At 46.9% G+C, this 14,416-nt stretch overlaps 1 protein-coding gene across 1 annotated transcript in view; it reads right to left on the reverse strand.

Moving 5' to 3' along the window:
- The window catches only part of LOC144108096 (calcium-activated chloride channel regulator 3A-1-like), a 181,069-nt gene extending 171,812 nt beyond the window's left edge, over positions 1-9,257 (reverse strand). The window contains exon 1 of the mRNA XM_077641377.1: positions 9,144-9,257. The gene's annotated coding sequence lies outside the window, so the exon portion shown is untranslated. The remainder of the gene's footprint in view (positions 1-9,143) is intronic.
- Positions 9,258-14,416: the final 5,159 nt, after the last annotated feature.

Here is a 14,416-nt window from a genome sequence, read left to right on the forward strand (position 1 = left end):
ATCCACCAAAAGCATGGCGAGGTGCCTGTAATGACCTGGACCAAAAAGTTTTTTCAAGCTCCGTCCAAAATTAAACAAATGTGGAAGGCCTTGTCCCCACTGTCTGAATTAGACAATGCTTCAAGATCTGATCCGAAGATGTCTTTAAAGCTGTTGTATTTAAAGGAGGTGTGCCGGTGGCTGTTGGGATGATCAACGGGCACGCAATCTGGCCGCTGATCGGTACGTAATCCCTATTGGAAGCACAGTCAACTCGAGCCCAAGAAGAAAAATCCATCCGAGGGGTGGAAGACTTTAGGTCTAATGCAGAGCAAGACTGGCCTCGGAGGAATTTGGGGAGAACAGAATTTAGGTTGCGAGTTTATCGTAGCAATCTGTTCTATACTCCCACGGAACATGATGCGAGTTAAAGACACCGAGAATTCAAACTTGTGGCCTGCAACTCGATAAAAACAAGTGTAGAGGACGAATATCATGCACACCTGTTGGAAAATGTACATTAGCTAAGGTGATAGTTGGTATCCAGGACATTCAGATCCACAGCCTGTATTTCGCACTGACTGTCCACATATTGAAATGACACATGTGCCCTGTGGAAACATTTTGAGGGTACGAAGCATTCAAAACCACCACCTTTTGATGTACGATAAAGCGTGGAAGAGGTATAACTTTGTTTGGATTGTATCTGTAATCTTGAGTAAGCCACATTTCCAGAAAGTGGAATTACATCTTGATTTAGACTATTTCTTGAACAAACTAAATCTTGTGAAGCGGAGAGAATTGACAGGCGGTTCCACTGAGACACTGTGAGCGACTCTTTTTTTGGTAGTGCCGCAGCGGATACCACCTCTTCCAAAATACCAACTTTAGTTTAGAGCGACCATTTTTTTGTGTACATAAGAGGAAAAGCCGTACCAGCAAGAGCTAATGAATTCCCGCTGTTGTTTTGAGCTCTAATGTCACTCTTGATGTTAACGCACTGGCTGACACTTCCGCAAGATTGTGATTCGGATATCTTGTTGAAGAAGTAGACAGCTAATGGATTGGTAGACAATGAAACACAGGATTGGGAAGGTGCAGTGAAAGCTGATGCCACTGCGCCACAACGAGGAATAGAGGAGGCTTGCAAGAAATTCGACAGATGAGATGTCATCACCTGCGAGACGAACACAGATTCGCTACTATGAGATCCATGGCACTCGCAATTGCGTTTCACACCGCAAAGCTAGCGTTTGCGACAAGGTGGAATCCACAACAGTTGCATGCCTGCTGCCTACTTGGATAGGCAGGTGAATTATTCATTATAGCTGCTAGAATCTCTCGTCTAGTACACCTACGATTGTTGACGGTAGCACCTCAACTTCTGCGGCCCCCGCTTAATAGTCCGAGTGGCTTGCTGAGTGGCCACCACCAGCACGCAAACAGCGCATCTACTCAGAACAACCATTGGGTTCGTGGCTCTCTCCGCACCCGCATCAACCTGGTCCTGATATACAGGTCTTGCCACCATGCCTAAAACTCCCTTATTTACGGCACTGTGGAGGCCCAGATGTGAACTGATCAACGAGAGAGACCAATGGCCACACCTTGACTTCAAACGGGCAAGTGGGCCCCGTAAATGTAGCTATGACTATGTCGTTGGGTGTCTGCGTCCTATCCGCGACGCGACTACATTGGTGAATAGTTTCTCTACCGTCTCGAAGGCACTCAGTCATGGGTCTATGCCGCGGACTAACCCTTCTGAAGGCGCCAGCGGAGGAGGTACAAAAGCGCTCACCGGGTGATTGGCGAAGGAGGCGAGTGTGAGCAAGACTGCCACACATGCCGGTATGGCGGTCTGCAAACTACTCCAAGAGGGCCGAACTGCCGTCCATCAGTGGTCCCCTGTAGTGCGGGGTGGTGCATCTCAGAGCTGTTTGTACCGCCTCCAAGTAATTTCCCCGGTGACGAAAGCAACGGGGATGCAGCTTACTGCGCGACCCAAGAAGCAGCCAAGTAACAACTCATCAGGGGAAAGAGGCCGACCAGGTGAAGCTCCCGTGGCCAGGAGAACTTGTGGACACCAGCCGATGTTCACGCTCTCAGCTAACCCGGAAAACAAGAAGAGAATGCAGGAAACTTACTAGAAATTGAAAAGCTAGTGCAGCAGCACCGTGTACTGAGCCGGAACCGACGGGCGCGCCGAGATCGCAGAGCAGCTCGAGAGTCAGCACGCGTTCGAAGCGCAGGAAGACTGGCAACGGTTGCGCTCACTTCATCTTCGTCTTCCCTCCACCTGGTGGCCACGAGCGACTGACAGAAGCACGCGCTCTCTCGGTTTTGTGCTACGTAGAAAACGACGATGCGCGGGCAATGCCGTGGGACGGAGCAGATGGAATTATGTTGAGGAAGGCGACGTTCTGAAATGCACGGCGCGAGAGTGTGGTGTAGCTTGACACAAGGCTGAGGACATCAACATCATGTGCGGCGATAGCCTAGTCAAATTTTTGAAGCTGTTCAAATGTTCGGGTGGCCCGTGTACGAACTCACACCAATCGAGCTTTATTTGCACTATGAGGTGTTGCCACGTGGCTACCAAGCGGGTCTCTCAGCTGTACTCTGGTGGCGTCCTGGTCAAGTACAGATGCGATAGTTAATGAGATTGCAAATCAGTACTCCTTTTTTTCTCCCACTTCAAGGCAGGTAGATGGCGTTTATGTTGCGCGGTGGTTGTCAACCGCTATTCCACTTTCTGAATATGATTGCGCCTCAGTAATAGGTCAGTAAAGCTTGGGCGAATAAGATGTAATTGACCGATTGCAACCTTCGAAAACCCCGGTACCTGACGGGCGCTCAGGCCAATTATATAATATAAATATATTTCATTTCCTATTCTCCTAAAAACTTGTTGAAACCAGTGTTGATGGGGACGGAATTAGAGGGCAAAACCAATCTTAATGACCGCCGCCTTGGATTCGAGAAACCGAAACTATGCCCTCATTTAGTCGCCTGACGCCATACTCACATAGATCCACATCTATGCAAAAAGTCGTCGCGACAGTAATAGCCTCAGGCTATAAGGAGATAGCTTGCGCGTCGGCACGAGACTGCACGGTAACCGGGGGAGAGGAAATGGCTATTGCTCTAGCGGCCGCGGAGGGTTATCGCGCGAATAAGTCCTTAACAATCCTAACAGATTCGAAAGAGGCATGCCGTAACTACATTAACGGCAGAATAGGTGATAAAGCGCTCCAAATCCTCCTACGCGCCGGCTTACCCAAAGATCACGTTAGACACACCATTTTCTGGATACCGGGACACACCGAGATAGAAGGCAACCAAAGGGTCGATAGAGTCGCTCGCGAGTACACTAACCCAGCACTCTTGAACGAATACCCGGAGGACTTCTTGAGGGTAATCTCGACGTTCTCCGACATTCTATATTATTACAGAGGGACGAGACTTAAGTATCCTCCTCCTCACAAACCAATTAAATCAACAAGAAGCAGTTTACTGGCGGAAGCTGCAAACTGGAACCTTCCCCAATTTACACATCCTTAGCAAAATGTTCCCGCACCATTACAGGGACTTCTGCCCACGGTGCCGTGCAACACCCACCCTATACAATATTACTTGGGATTGTGACAGAAATAAAGCATTCCATGGCTCAGTTATTCCGAGTGCGGAGCAGTGGGAGTGTGTGCTGTCCAGCGGCCTCCAAATCCTCCAAGATGATAGGTCATCCATGGCCAGCGAGCGGTCAAACTCAGCGGTGCCCTGGAATAGGAGCGCCGACCTCTGCAAGACGGAGAGGGACATCTGCTTGAAGAGGAAGACCTCTGACTGACCGAAAGACCTTGTTAGAGCATTAAGGCGTACCCTATCCTATCCTCTCGTATCCACCTCAATCCACCATATTGGACCGCGACGTCAGCAATGCAACGTGGCAAAAGTCTGTTTCTATAATGCTATTTTAGACGGCGCTACAAGTCTCAATGTGAGATGCGCTGCTTTCTAGATGCAGCCACAGATGGCGCTTTGATCTTAGGGTGGTAGGAAACCTCACGAAATCTCGAAACTTGATGAGTAGTTGCTGCCACAGATGGCGTTGTGATCAAGGGTTGTTGCAGACCCCACGAAATCTCGAAACGGGAAGGTTAAGAGCTAATGCTCTTAAAAATGACAATATACATCGCTTATTGTCACTCCAGCTCTTGAAGCGGCATGAGATAAGTGTAGTAGTTAATTAAACCCGGTGTGTCTGCGATTCAGTTTTAGATTTTCGTGCCTAGCATGATTTAACCATCAGCTACACCTCACAGCCATCATTCGGTTTGTGAAACCGAAACTGAGAAACCAGAAGAGATTCGATTACAGATTGTTTAGCGTTCACGGGCGAATACCATGCGCTGAATCACTCAGGAATGAAAGCTCAGGGGGGGGGGGGGGGGGTCTCGCTATCCGAGAAACGCGCCAAAAAGTGTGTCTGATGTTAAGCGCTTTCGCAAGCAATACTCAAAATATTTAGCCGACATTGCGTGCATGGTTTGTCGGCACACGAGGCGTTGTCTGAGCTTTAAAGCGTTAGTTTTTTTTTGGCACATGACCGGAGTCGACGGATGTTGTAGACGGAATCTGTAGATGGATGTTGTCTGCAAAAGAGTCCACACGAACTTCCATATTTTTAATAAATAGTAGGGATAGTAAATAGTAAAAACAGCGACAGATAGTGATATTGTTTGCTACTAATAGTGGAAGTGTTAGAGATAGTGATAGTGAACATGATAGCTGCTGATAGTGAGAGTTAGTGCTAGAGATAGATATTGATTGTGATGATGACGGCGATAGTGATAGTTGGAGAGAGCGGTAACGAAAGCGATGTAGAAACAACTTAAAATAAAACTAAAAGGTAAAACTAAAAACATAAATTAAAAACGAATCTAAAAGGAAATAAACACTAGAAATAAAAATAAAAATGTATAAATAATTGTACAGAAAAACGAATAAATATAAAAGAAAAAGCAAAAATGTAGGGAGTCAGAGACGAAAGAGAAACGCTTTCGCATTGCCGCTCTTAAGCAGACTTAAGTGCATAGCTGTATTGAATTATTTCCTTAAAGATATACCTTACGGACTTCAAAAACTGTTGCAAAGTTACGAGTTAAGCGGGTGGTAAATGTTATTGCCAATGTTTTAGTTGCCAGCAATATTGAGCGAGCATGCCAGCTACAATCTTGCATCCTCTGCAGTGGATCGCTTTCAGGACCTTGAAAGTGAAAGGAGCACCGCCTTCATATTTGGTGAAATGAAGGGCGTAACCGTATGTATGTAAACGCTGGGACCTATGTGTTAATAACCATTGCTCAGCACACACTACTAACGCAAAGCGCGATACTTATATACGTGTATGCTCCTGTAATCGCATGCTTCATTACGGATTGAGTGCAAAGTGATTTTCTATCAAGAAGAATGTGGAGAGGGTGGGGAGGGGGTGAGGGGGCAAGGGGGTCATATAATGAATTCGTTAAGATCAATTTCGCAATGTTTCTCTGTGCACTTCATTGTAATCTCATGCGTTTGCCGTGACTGGAAGTATGACCTCAGAAAGGGGCGCATGGTAACCATAGATTAGATTACGACGATAAGGTTGTATCATTGTGGGCTTTCATTCATTACTTTCCTTCCATCGGCTGTTTACGAAGCAAGTTTCAAGCTCTATTAGCTTGGCTTATAACCCCAGTCACATGGCCGCTTTGAAAGTCTATTGAACTGAGCTCACACTGCTTGAAATTATCGATCGCTATCGGACTCGAATGAGCTGTGTCACTGCTAAAAAAAGAACCCGATTACCGCCCGGAACCTTCTTCATCTCACACCACGGCGTTACGGCGCCACCGACGCCGCCAATAATTTACAGACATGTAAGCAATCATCATGTAACAATGGAAGTAAGTCAGACCTGGAATGGTTAAAAACGAAATGTTCAGTTTTTACTGTATTATTATTCACTCTTCAAATTGCTCCTGTTCTTTCGGACAAGATGTGCACAACGATTCTTGATCAGATGGAGAAATTGGTGTTGGTTATTTTAGTTTCCTTGGTAGCAAACCACGTTCTCCTGGTTCCAGTGTTATGTATGCCGGTCTGTCTTGTTTTCTCAAAAAGAAGTTCTAGATTTTGATGTTTCCAATTCTTCAAACATGATACTGCTGCGATTCGTTTCCCAGTGCCTCGCTGAGTGTGGCTCTGCTTCCGGTAATGCTCAATAGGCTGCTCGAAGGCCTTCGAAATCACGATAGAGTTCCAGGTCGGTCCGTTGACGCGACAGATTGCTAACCCGGTGACCGTCGGAGCCGCCCTTGCAGCAGCGCTGGGTTGGCATTTGAGGTGACAGACTATCCTTTAGAGGGCATTCGAAATGATCCTGTGATAGGCGGTTCACAATGCGAAGCTACCGTAAGAAATTTATTCAGGTTGATAGCGCATGTGGACTGCGTCGTAAATCAGATGTAGCTATAAAGGGGCAACATATATCCACATGATGCTGGCACAGTCTCTGTCCCGAGGTCAGTGCTTAAGGAGGGTAATGGCAATATATATTTGCTGCAGATTGTAAACAGCGGTCGAGGAAGTGGTACCTTACAAGGAGGGCAAAGACTTAATGATAGAAGTTTGCGACTTTGAATTGGCAAAGGGTAGATGTGAAAGAATGTTTAGAAATAAAATTGATTATTCCTATTTTTGAATTTCGCAGATTAAGTACAGAAATTTTAATAAAGAAATAACTTGCATGGCAGTGCAAGCCACTGCCCTGTTTCAAAGGCGACGCTCCTTATTTCATTCCGACCCCATTATACGTGAAGAGACCACAAGGAATAGCCATGTTTTCCAAGAAGAGGTTCTTAACTGAATTTGTCAAAGAGCTCTTGGTCATTTATCCAAAGCGCGGGAGGCCTCCAGCGGTGATGTGCAGCGGGCAATCCGTTTAAGAAACAACGGTGGAATAATTTCGACCACCCACGTTTCATTTCAAATCTCGATAGAGGGCATTTTATTTGCTGTGTTTAACCCCTTCTAAAATGCGGCTACGGCCTCAAAGCAATCGAAGAGTGGTTTAAGAAAGCAATGCACAGGCCTTTTTTCTTACGCACGCTACAGCACAGGACAAGGCACAAAGTTCGGAACAAAACTGCTGCAACATGAGACAACACGGGACAAGTCCGTGTGTTATGCTCATTGTTTTTTTCTGACGACATCTTAGTGAAGCTTTCATAATACGCATAACTGGCACATAAGTTTCAGATTGCCATTTTACGATGTGCTCACAGATTCTCCAAACTTCATCGTTGTAAAATTATTTCAGAACTACAGACAACATGTGTACTACATTAAAATCAGTGTGAAATCACGCATTTTGTTGTTGCCTCAAGGGGATAATGGAGCGTACCCACTTGGCCAAGACACAAAGAGCGCCTGAAATGTGCCCAAAAACTGTTAAAAAATGAACGCTGATCTGGCGATTTAATTTATGAACAAGTGAAAAACTATATGATTCGTGACTGAAACTGAGATTGTGCCCGCACTTGTAGCCGTTAAAAAACTTTTGGTTGTGAATTATGAAGAACTGTAGCCGGATGACGGAATTCGGAAAACAACGTTCATGGCATGGCAGCAATTTTATGTCTCAACGAAACTATAAATGGCGGAGAGCACATACCTGCTGCTGGTCGCAGAGGTAGAAGCACCAAGAGAGAGAAACAACCACGAAAGAGAAACTTACATCGTGCTGTCTCAACAGGTGCTGTAGCAGGCGCCTCCGTATAGAGGAGAAAAAGTGGCAGGTCACCAGGAAATGATCGGTCGTTCCGGGATAAGCACACAGGGGCAGCAGTGGATATACCGCCAGACCAGACCTACGCGGGTAGAACACAGGTAGCAGGTACGTACGCGACAACGCAGACGAGTGAAGAAACCTCAATATTGCGTGATTGCCAATGTTTACTGCACCACAAAGAGAAGGTGCGGGAAATCGGGATTGGAGGTAACTGTTGAGGCTAAAAAATCCTTCAACAGCAGACACCTGCTAACCTGGCTGCTGTAATATATGCGCAACGCGGAAGCATTGTCATGACTGGGCCTTTACGACGGGCCTTCGCCATGGTATCAGCATCGTCATTTAAATTAATTCCTCTGTGTGCACGCATCAGGTCCAACTACAATGAACACACGTCGGGTGGTTGCAAAACATTCAGCGAGCAGTGTTCCAGTGCCTCCGTAGACGCAGTCAGAGAGGAACACAGGGGCAACGAATCCGTAGTAAATACGGCAGAAGAAAGAAGAGCTGCGCAACTTACGCAAAACCTGGACTACTGCTAAATATTCGCCAGTATAAATTGAGAAATCGGAAGGGCGGAGTGAGAAAGACATATCGAGGAAGAGAAAAATACGGACAGTGAGACGTCTTTCGCAATGAGAGCATTAGAGTGAGAGGTCTATATTTGCAGGTACTGGCACTATGGCTAAAGCTCCATTATTACGGCACTGTAGACGCTCAGATGTGAACTGATCAGCGAGAAAGACCAATGGCCACACCTTGCGTCCAGGTGGGCAAGTGGGCCCCGTAAACGCATCGATGACTATGTTGGTGGGTGTGTCCCTCCTATCCTCTACTCGACTGCATCAGTGAATGGCAATTCAAAGTTAGTTTGCTTAGCGCCTCAGACGGCCTCAGTCGTGGGTCTACACCACGGACTAACCCTTCTGAACGCTCCAGATGAGGAGTTACAAACGCGCTCACCGGGTGATTGGCGAAGGAGGCAGACGTGAGTGAGGCGGCCACACATGCCTGGTCTGGCGATCTGCAAACTATTCCGCGAGTGCCGAACTGCCGTCGATCAGTGGTTCCCATGTAGTTCGGGGTGGAGGATCTCATAGCTGCCCGTACTGCCTCGTGGTAATTTAGTCTCATGAAGCTCCCATCCCCGGAGACGAAAGCAACGGGGATGCAGCTTGCTGCGCGGCGCAAGAAGCAGCCAAGTAACAACTGATCAGGGGAAAGAGGCCGACCAGTGGGAGCTCCCGTGGCCAGGTGAATTTATGGTCATAAGCCGATGTTCACGCTTCCAGCTACCCCGGAAAACAAGAAGAGAATGCAGGAAACGTACCAGAAATTGAAGAGCAAGCGCAGATGCACCGGGTAGTCAGACGGAACCAACGGGTGCACCGAGATCGCAGAGCAGCTCGAGAGTCAGCACGCGTTCGAAGCGCAGGGAGACGGGCAACGGTCGTGCTCACTTCATCTATGTCTTCCCTCCACCTGGTGGCCACGAGCGACTGGCAGAAGCACGCGCTCTCTCGGTTTTGTGCTACGTAGAAAACGACGATGCGAGGGCAGTGCCGTGGGACGGAGCAGATAGAGTTATGTTGAGGCAGGCGACGGTCTGCAATGCACGACACGAGAGGTGGTGCAGCATAACACAAGGCTTAGGACATCAACATCATCATCTGCGGCGATAGCGTGGCCGAATTCTGCAGCTGATACTTGATAGTATCACTTTCAAAAGTTCGGGCGGCCCGTGTACGAACTCACACCAATCGTGCTTTATTTGCACTATGAGGTGTCGCCCCGTGGTTGCCAAGATGGTCTCTCAGCTCAACTCTGGTGGTGTCCTGGCCAAGTACAGATGCAATAGTTAATGAGTTTGCAAATCAATACACCTTTTTTCTACCACTGCAAGCAAGGTTGATGGTGTTCATGTTGCGTGCGCGCTGAGTGTCAATCAGTACTCCACTTTGTGAATATCAATGCACCGGAGTAAATGGTCATTAAACCTTTGGCGAATAAGATGGAACTGACAGATTGAAACCTTCGAAAACTCCGGGACCTGACGGGCTCTCAGGACAATTTTATAAGATAAAGATATTTTATTTCCTATTCTCCTAAAAATTGCTCAAACCAGTATTGATGAGGGACTTTTGCTGCCGATGTTTACCAAAATCTATAATGTCTCAATACCAAAAACTGATGATAAGGGAAAAACTACGATTTCTATATGGCTGCGGACCGATATGGTTTTCTAATGTTGATTATAAAATTTCCGCTTAAACACTCTCAAATAGGCTACAGCTTGCAATCTCTACTTTTATTGAACTTCATCAAACATCTGGCTTGAGGGGACGGTCAGTATAGCCTAATTTACATGTTGCGCACCCTTTTTTGCAGTGTTGCTGTGGCGCTCAAGAACAACTAACACTGCTACAGATTTACCTGGAAAAGTCGTTTGATTGAGTATGCAATGAAGTTTTTTTTCTCTTTAGAATCACGTTGATAATTGTTCAGTTGTTTCCTCTGGGAGGCACACTTGTTACAAGAACGGTTCCAAACGCTTTATTGTATTCATGCAATTACACAGGCCACCGACGTATCTTGGAGTATATTTGAGTGTCTGTAAGCACTGTACACAATACTGGAAAGACAGCGCACCAGCTCTTCACCGCTATGCTCTCACATTTGTCCCCCATGGTCGCTGAATTTTGTGCAGAGTGATGCATTATAATAAACTGCACATCTCCAACCAAAATTTTAAATTTAACCCAAATTTGCCAATCCGACTCGGCTCCTTCATCAGGGGTGACTGAGGGCAGTAGCTAGCCTCTTTTAAGTATGGAGGGGGGGGGGGGTGAAAAGAACGACAGCTGTGTTGCGAAAGGCGCGGGGTAGGGGGAGGGGGGTTTAGGCTGTTAGTCACGCTGGCGCACTGCAGGGAGATGCTGAATGGAGACTTTTTTTTCGCTGAAAAGCAAAGTCCCTTGGCATATACTGGGGGAAGGTTTCCTTTTGTGCGGTTGATATTTTTCGGCGTGGTTTGAATATGCCAGGATTCCAGAAGGAACCTCTTGTGGTAATTTGTTTCGGTTCCGAGGATGCGGGTTTCTTCAAAGTTGATTCTATGGTCGGAGTCCTCGGAATGTTCGGCTACTGGATTGCGCTCTCTTGCGAATTTGCGGACGCGTTCTTATGTTGCCGAATTCTTTATTTGAAATTTTTGGTTTCGCCGATGTAGCTTGCGTCGCAGTCGGTGCATGGAATTTGGTAGACAATGCCTTTGGCTCTTTCTCTCGGCGGCCGGTCTTTGGGAACAGATAGACAAAGCGCAACAGTGTTTGTGGGCTTTTGCGCAACCTGGAGACCCGATTTTTTCAGGATTAGGGCGATGGTGTCGCTGACACCAACGACGTAAGGTTAAGTGACGAATTTTGGTGGTAGCGTTGGTCTTTGTGCGTTGATTTCTTGACGAATGTTGTGTTTGTGAAGTCGAATGGTTTTTCAATAAAGTCTTTTGGGTAGCTGTTCATGATGAGTTCTTTTTATATCGTGCGTTGTTCTTTTTTTCTGACAAGTTATGTGCTGCAGTGTGTCAGCTCTTCTGAACAGCGTCTTCACCACTGTTGCTTTATGGACTGTCGGGTGGTTCGAAGAGAAGTGGAGGTACCGGCCTGAGTGGGTTGGTTTGCGGTATACGGAGAATGGAAGGGTATTGTGGTTTCGGGACACGAGGCCGTCCAAAAAGGGCAGGGAGTTTTCTTGTTCCACCGCTAGCGTGAATTGAATGTCAGGTTCCACGGAGGTTAAATGACGAAGGAAATTTTGAGTCTCAGATATTTTGATGACGGAGAAGCAGCCGTCGACATACCTGAGGAAAATCTTTGGTTTCAGGTGGAATGAGTTGAGTGCTGATTGTTCGACGTGTTCCATGGTTAAACTGGCCGTCACGACAGAGATGGATGCTCCCATTGGTGTTCCTTTCACTTGTAGGTAAAATTCCCCGTTTGTCGAGAAGTATGTGTTTGATAGTCACAACTCCAGGAGGCGGCACACATCATTTACACTCAACGGGGTTCGTGCGCTGAGTGTGTCGTCGCGTTGTAGGGCGTCTCGGGTAGCGGTCACCGCAAGCTTCACGGGGATGTTTTGTGAAAAGGGACGCCACTTCGAAGCAGACAAGGCATTCGTCGGCCTCAAGGGTGGCTTGGGATACCACTTCGATGAAGTGACTGGAAGGACGAATTTGGGTCGCTGTTTTTCCTGCGATTAGGGATATGAGTTCGTGAAGGTATTCTGACAACGAGCGAAGAGGGGAACACCGGAAGTCGACAATCGAGCGCAAAGTGATCCCCGGATTGTGGACTTTGGGTAGGCCGTAGAATGCTGGTGCCGATCCGTTGGTGCTCAATAACTTAAGGTAGAGGTTTCGGAAAGTGGGGTGTTTTTGGAATGCTTCTTTCAATGTTTTGTTTAGCATTGCTTGGTAGTGGTTGTGGGGTCCTCCTTCAGTTTTTCATATTCATGACTGCTGAGTAAGGTGGATATTTTCTCTGCGCAGTCACGTCTGTCCAGAACGACTGTTGTGTTGCCCTTGTCCGCTGGGAGGATCAGTATGTTGGTGTCGGTCTTGAGGCCTTGCAGGGCTTGCCTTTCGTCCGGTGTTAGGTTTGATTCTTTTGGGAGTGCTTGCACTGAATTCAGTACACCTATTGTTTTGAGTCTGACCTCTTCTCGTACACTCTGTTCCAGTTGCCGGACACCGACTTCAAGCGAAGATACGATTGCTGGAAGGGGGGGTCTGTTCACCTGGAGGTTGAATTTGTGTCCCTTGGATAGGATTGACGTTTCGGCGGTTCTGAGCTTCCTGGAAGAGAAGTTGGCGACCAGGTCAGTACGGTCCGGTGGGGGTTGTTCGGGCCGGCGTTGAAGTTTCGGCATTGAAGCCGGGTTGATGTTTCAAAAACACAACATTCGTCAAGAAATCAACGCACAAAGACCAACGCCACCGCCAAAATACGTCACTTTACCTTATAAAAGGTAAAAAGGTCACTTTACCATCGCCCAAATGCTAAAAAATCGGGTCTCCAGGTGGCGCACAAGCCCGCGAACACTGTTGCGCTTTGCCTACCTGTTCCCAAAGACCGGCCGCAGAGAGAAAGAGCCCAAGGCATTGTCTTCAAAATTCCATTCGTCGACTGCGACGCAAACTACATCGGCGAAACCGAAAAATTTCAACGAAAGAATTGGGCAACATATAAATGACGTCCGCAAATTTGCAAGAGAGCGCAATTCAGTAGCCGAAGATTCCGAGGACTCCGACCATAGAATCAACTTCGAAGAATCCCGCATCCTCGGAACAGAAAAAAATTACCACAAGAGGCTCCTTCTGGAATCCTGGCATATCTAAACCACCCCGAACAATATCAACCGCACAAAAGGAAACCTGCCCCCCGTATATGCCCAGGGACTTCGCTCTTCAACGAAACGAAAAAAAAGTCGCCATTCAGCACCTCCATGCAGTGCGCCAGCGTGACTAACAGCCTAAACCCCCCTCCATATTTAAAGAGGCTAGCTACTGCCCTCAGTCACCCCTGATCAAGGAGCCGAGTCGGCTTCGAAACTTGGGGTTAAACTTAAGATTTTGGTTGGAGATGTGCAGTTTATTATAAGTCTTCAAACCCACCAGACAGGCAAATCTGTCAAAATGTTTAGTTTTCAGAGTGATGCATGTAATCTGTTTCTCGCTACTCAACTTCATTACCCACTAGAAGTTATTCATCCCAAAAAAGTCTATATCCAGCGTTTTCGCCGCTTTTCTGTAGGAATCGTTTTTTGAATCTATGAGGCCTGATAACTTTTTTAACCTGTAAATGCTGACGCCCTTGGTTTAGTGCACCTTTACGTCCGGCAAATAGTTTCGCCTTTGTTGTTTTTCCTCGAGAGTATACACGGCGAATAGAACGGGTATTCTCACAATTTAGTTCATGTTTTACCGAACCTCACTGTGTCTTTTAGTGCTTATGATCGATAGTGTTTGTATGGCTTCAGGCATGAGATGTATTGGGCCTGTTCGTTTCCTGCCTGTTCGTTTTTCCACAAAGTGCCTGTTTTCAGTGTTGAGGAAACGGTTGTACAAAAACGTAAAATTTATGTTGTTCCCTCCACCCATGTTCTGTTCTATGTATTCTGTTTTACCAGGACATGAGGCACTCAAAAGAGAGCGTAAAATGCCCCGCCCACCGTGCACCACGACATTTTCCTCTAGGCCGCATAGCGAGACATTGCCTGTTAGAACATGGTTAGAAAGGGGCAATTTTTGTGACCACAGCTTATCTCCGACTTTGTGATGCTCCACAAACGAGTGAGGACTGTTTCATCGATTGCAAAGAAGAAGTGCACTTTTGGGATATCTCGCTACGGACCGAGAAAAAAAAAACAATTTGACACCGCATTCTGTGAGCTATCTCTCTGTTGGCGAATTTTTAGACATGATCTTTCTGATTGGACTACATAGCCCGTGGAAAACGCGCATGACGGACCTACATTGTGAACCTGTTTTTTCTGCCAGAAACCACTTCAGCAGAATGACTGTTCAGCAAAAGGAATTGTATG

Source organism: Amblyomma americanum, chromosome 10, assembly GCF_052857255.1.
Source record: "Amblyomma americanum isolate KBUSLIRL-KWMA chromosome 10, ASM5285725v1, whole genome shotgun sequence".
Lineage (NCBI taxonomy): Eukaryota > Metazoa > Arthropoda > Arachnida > Ixodida > Ixodidae > Amblyomma > Amblyomma americanum.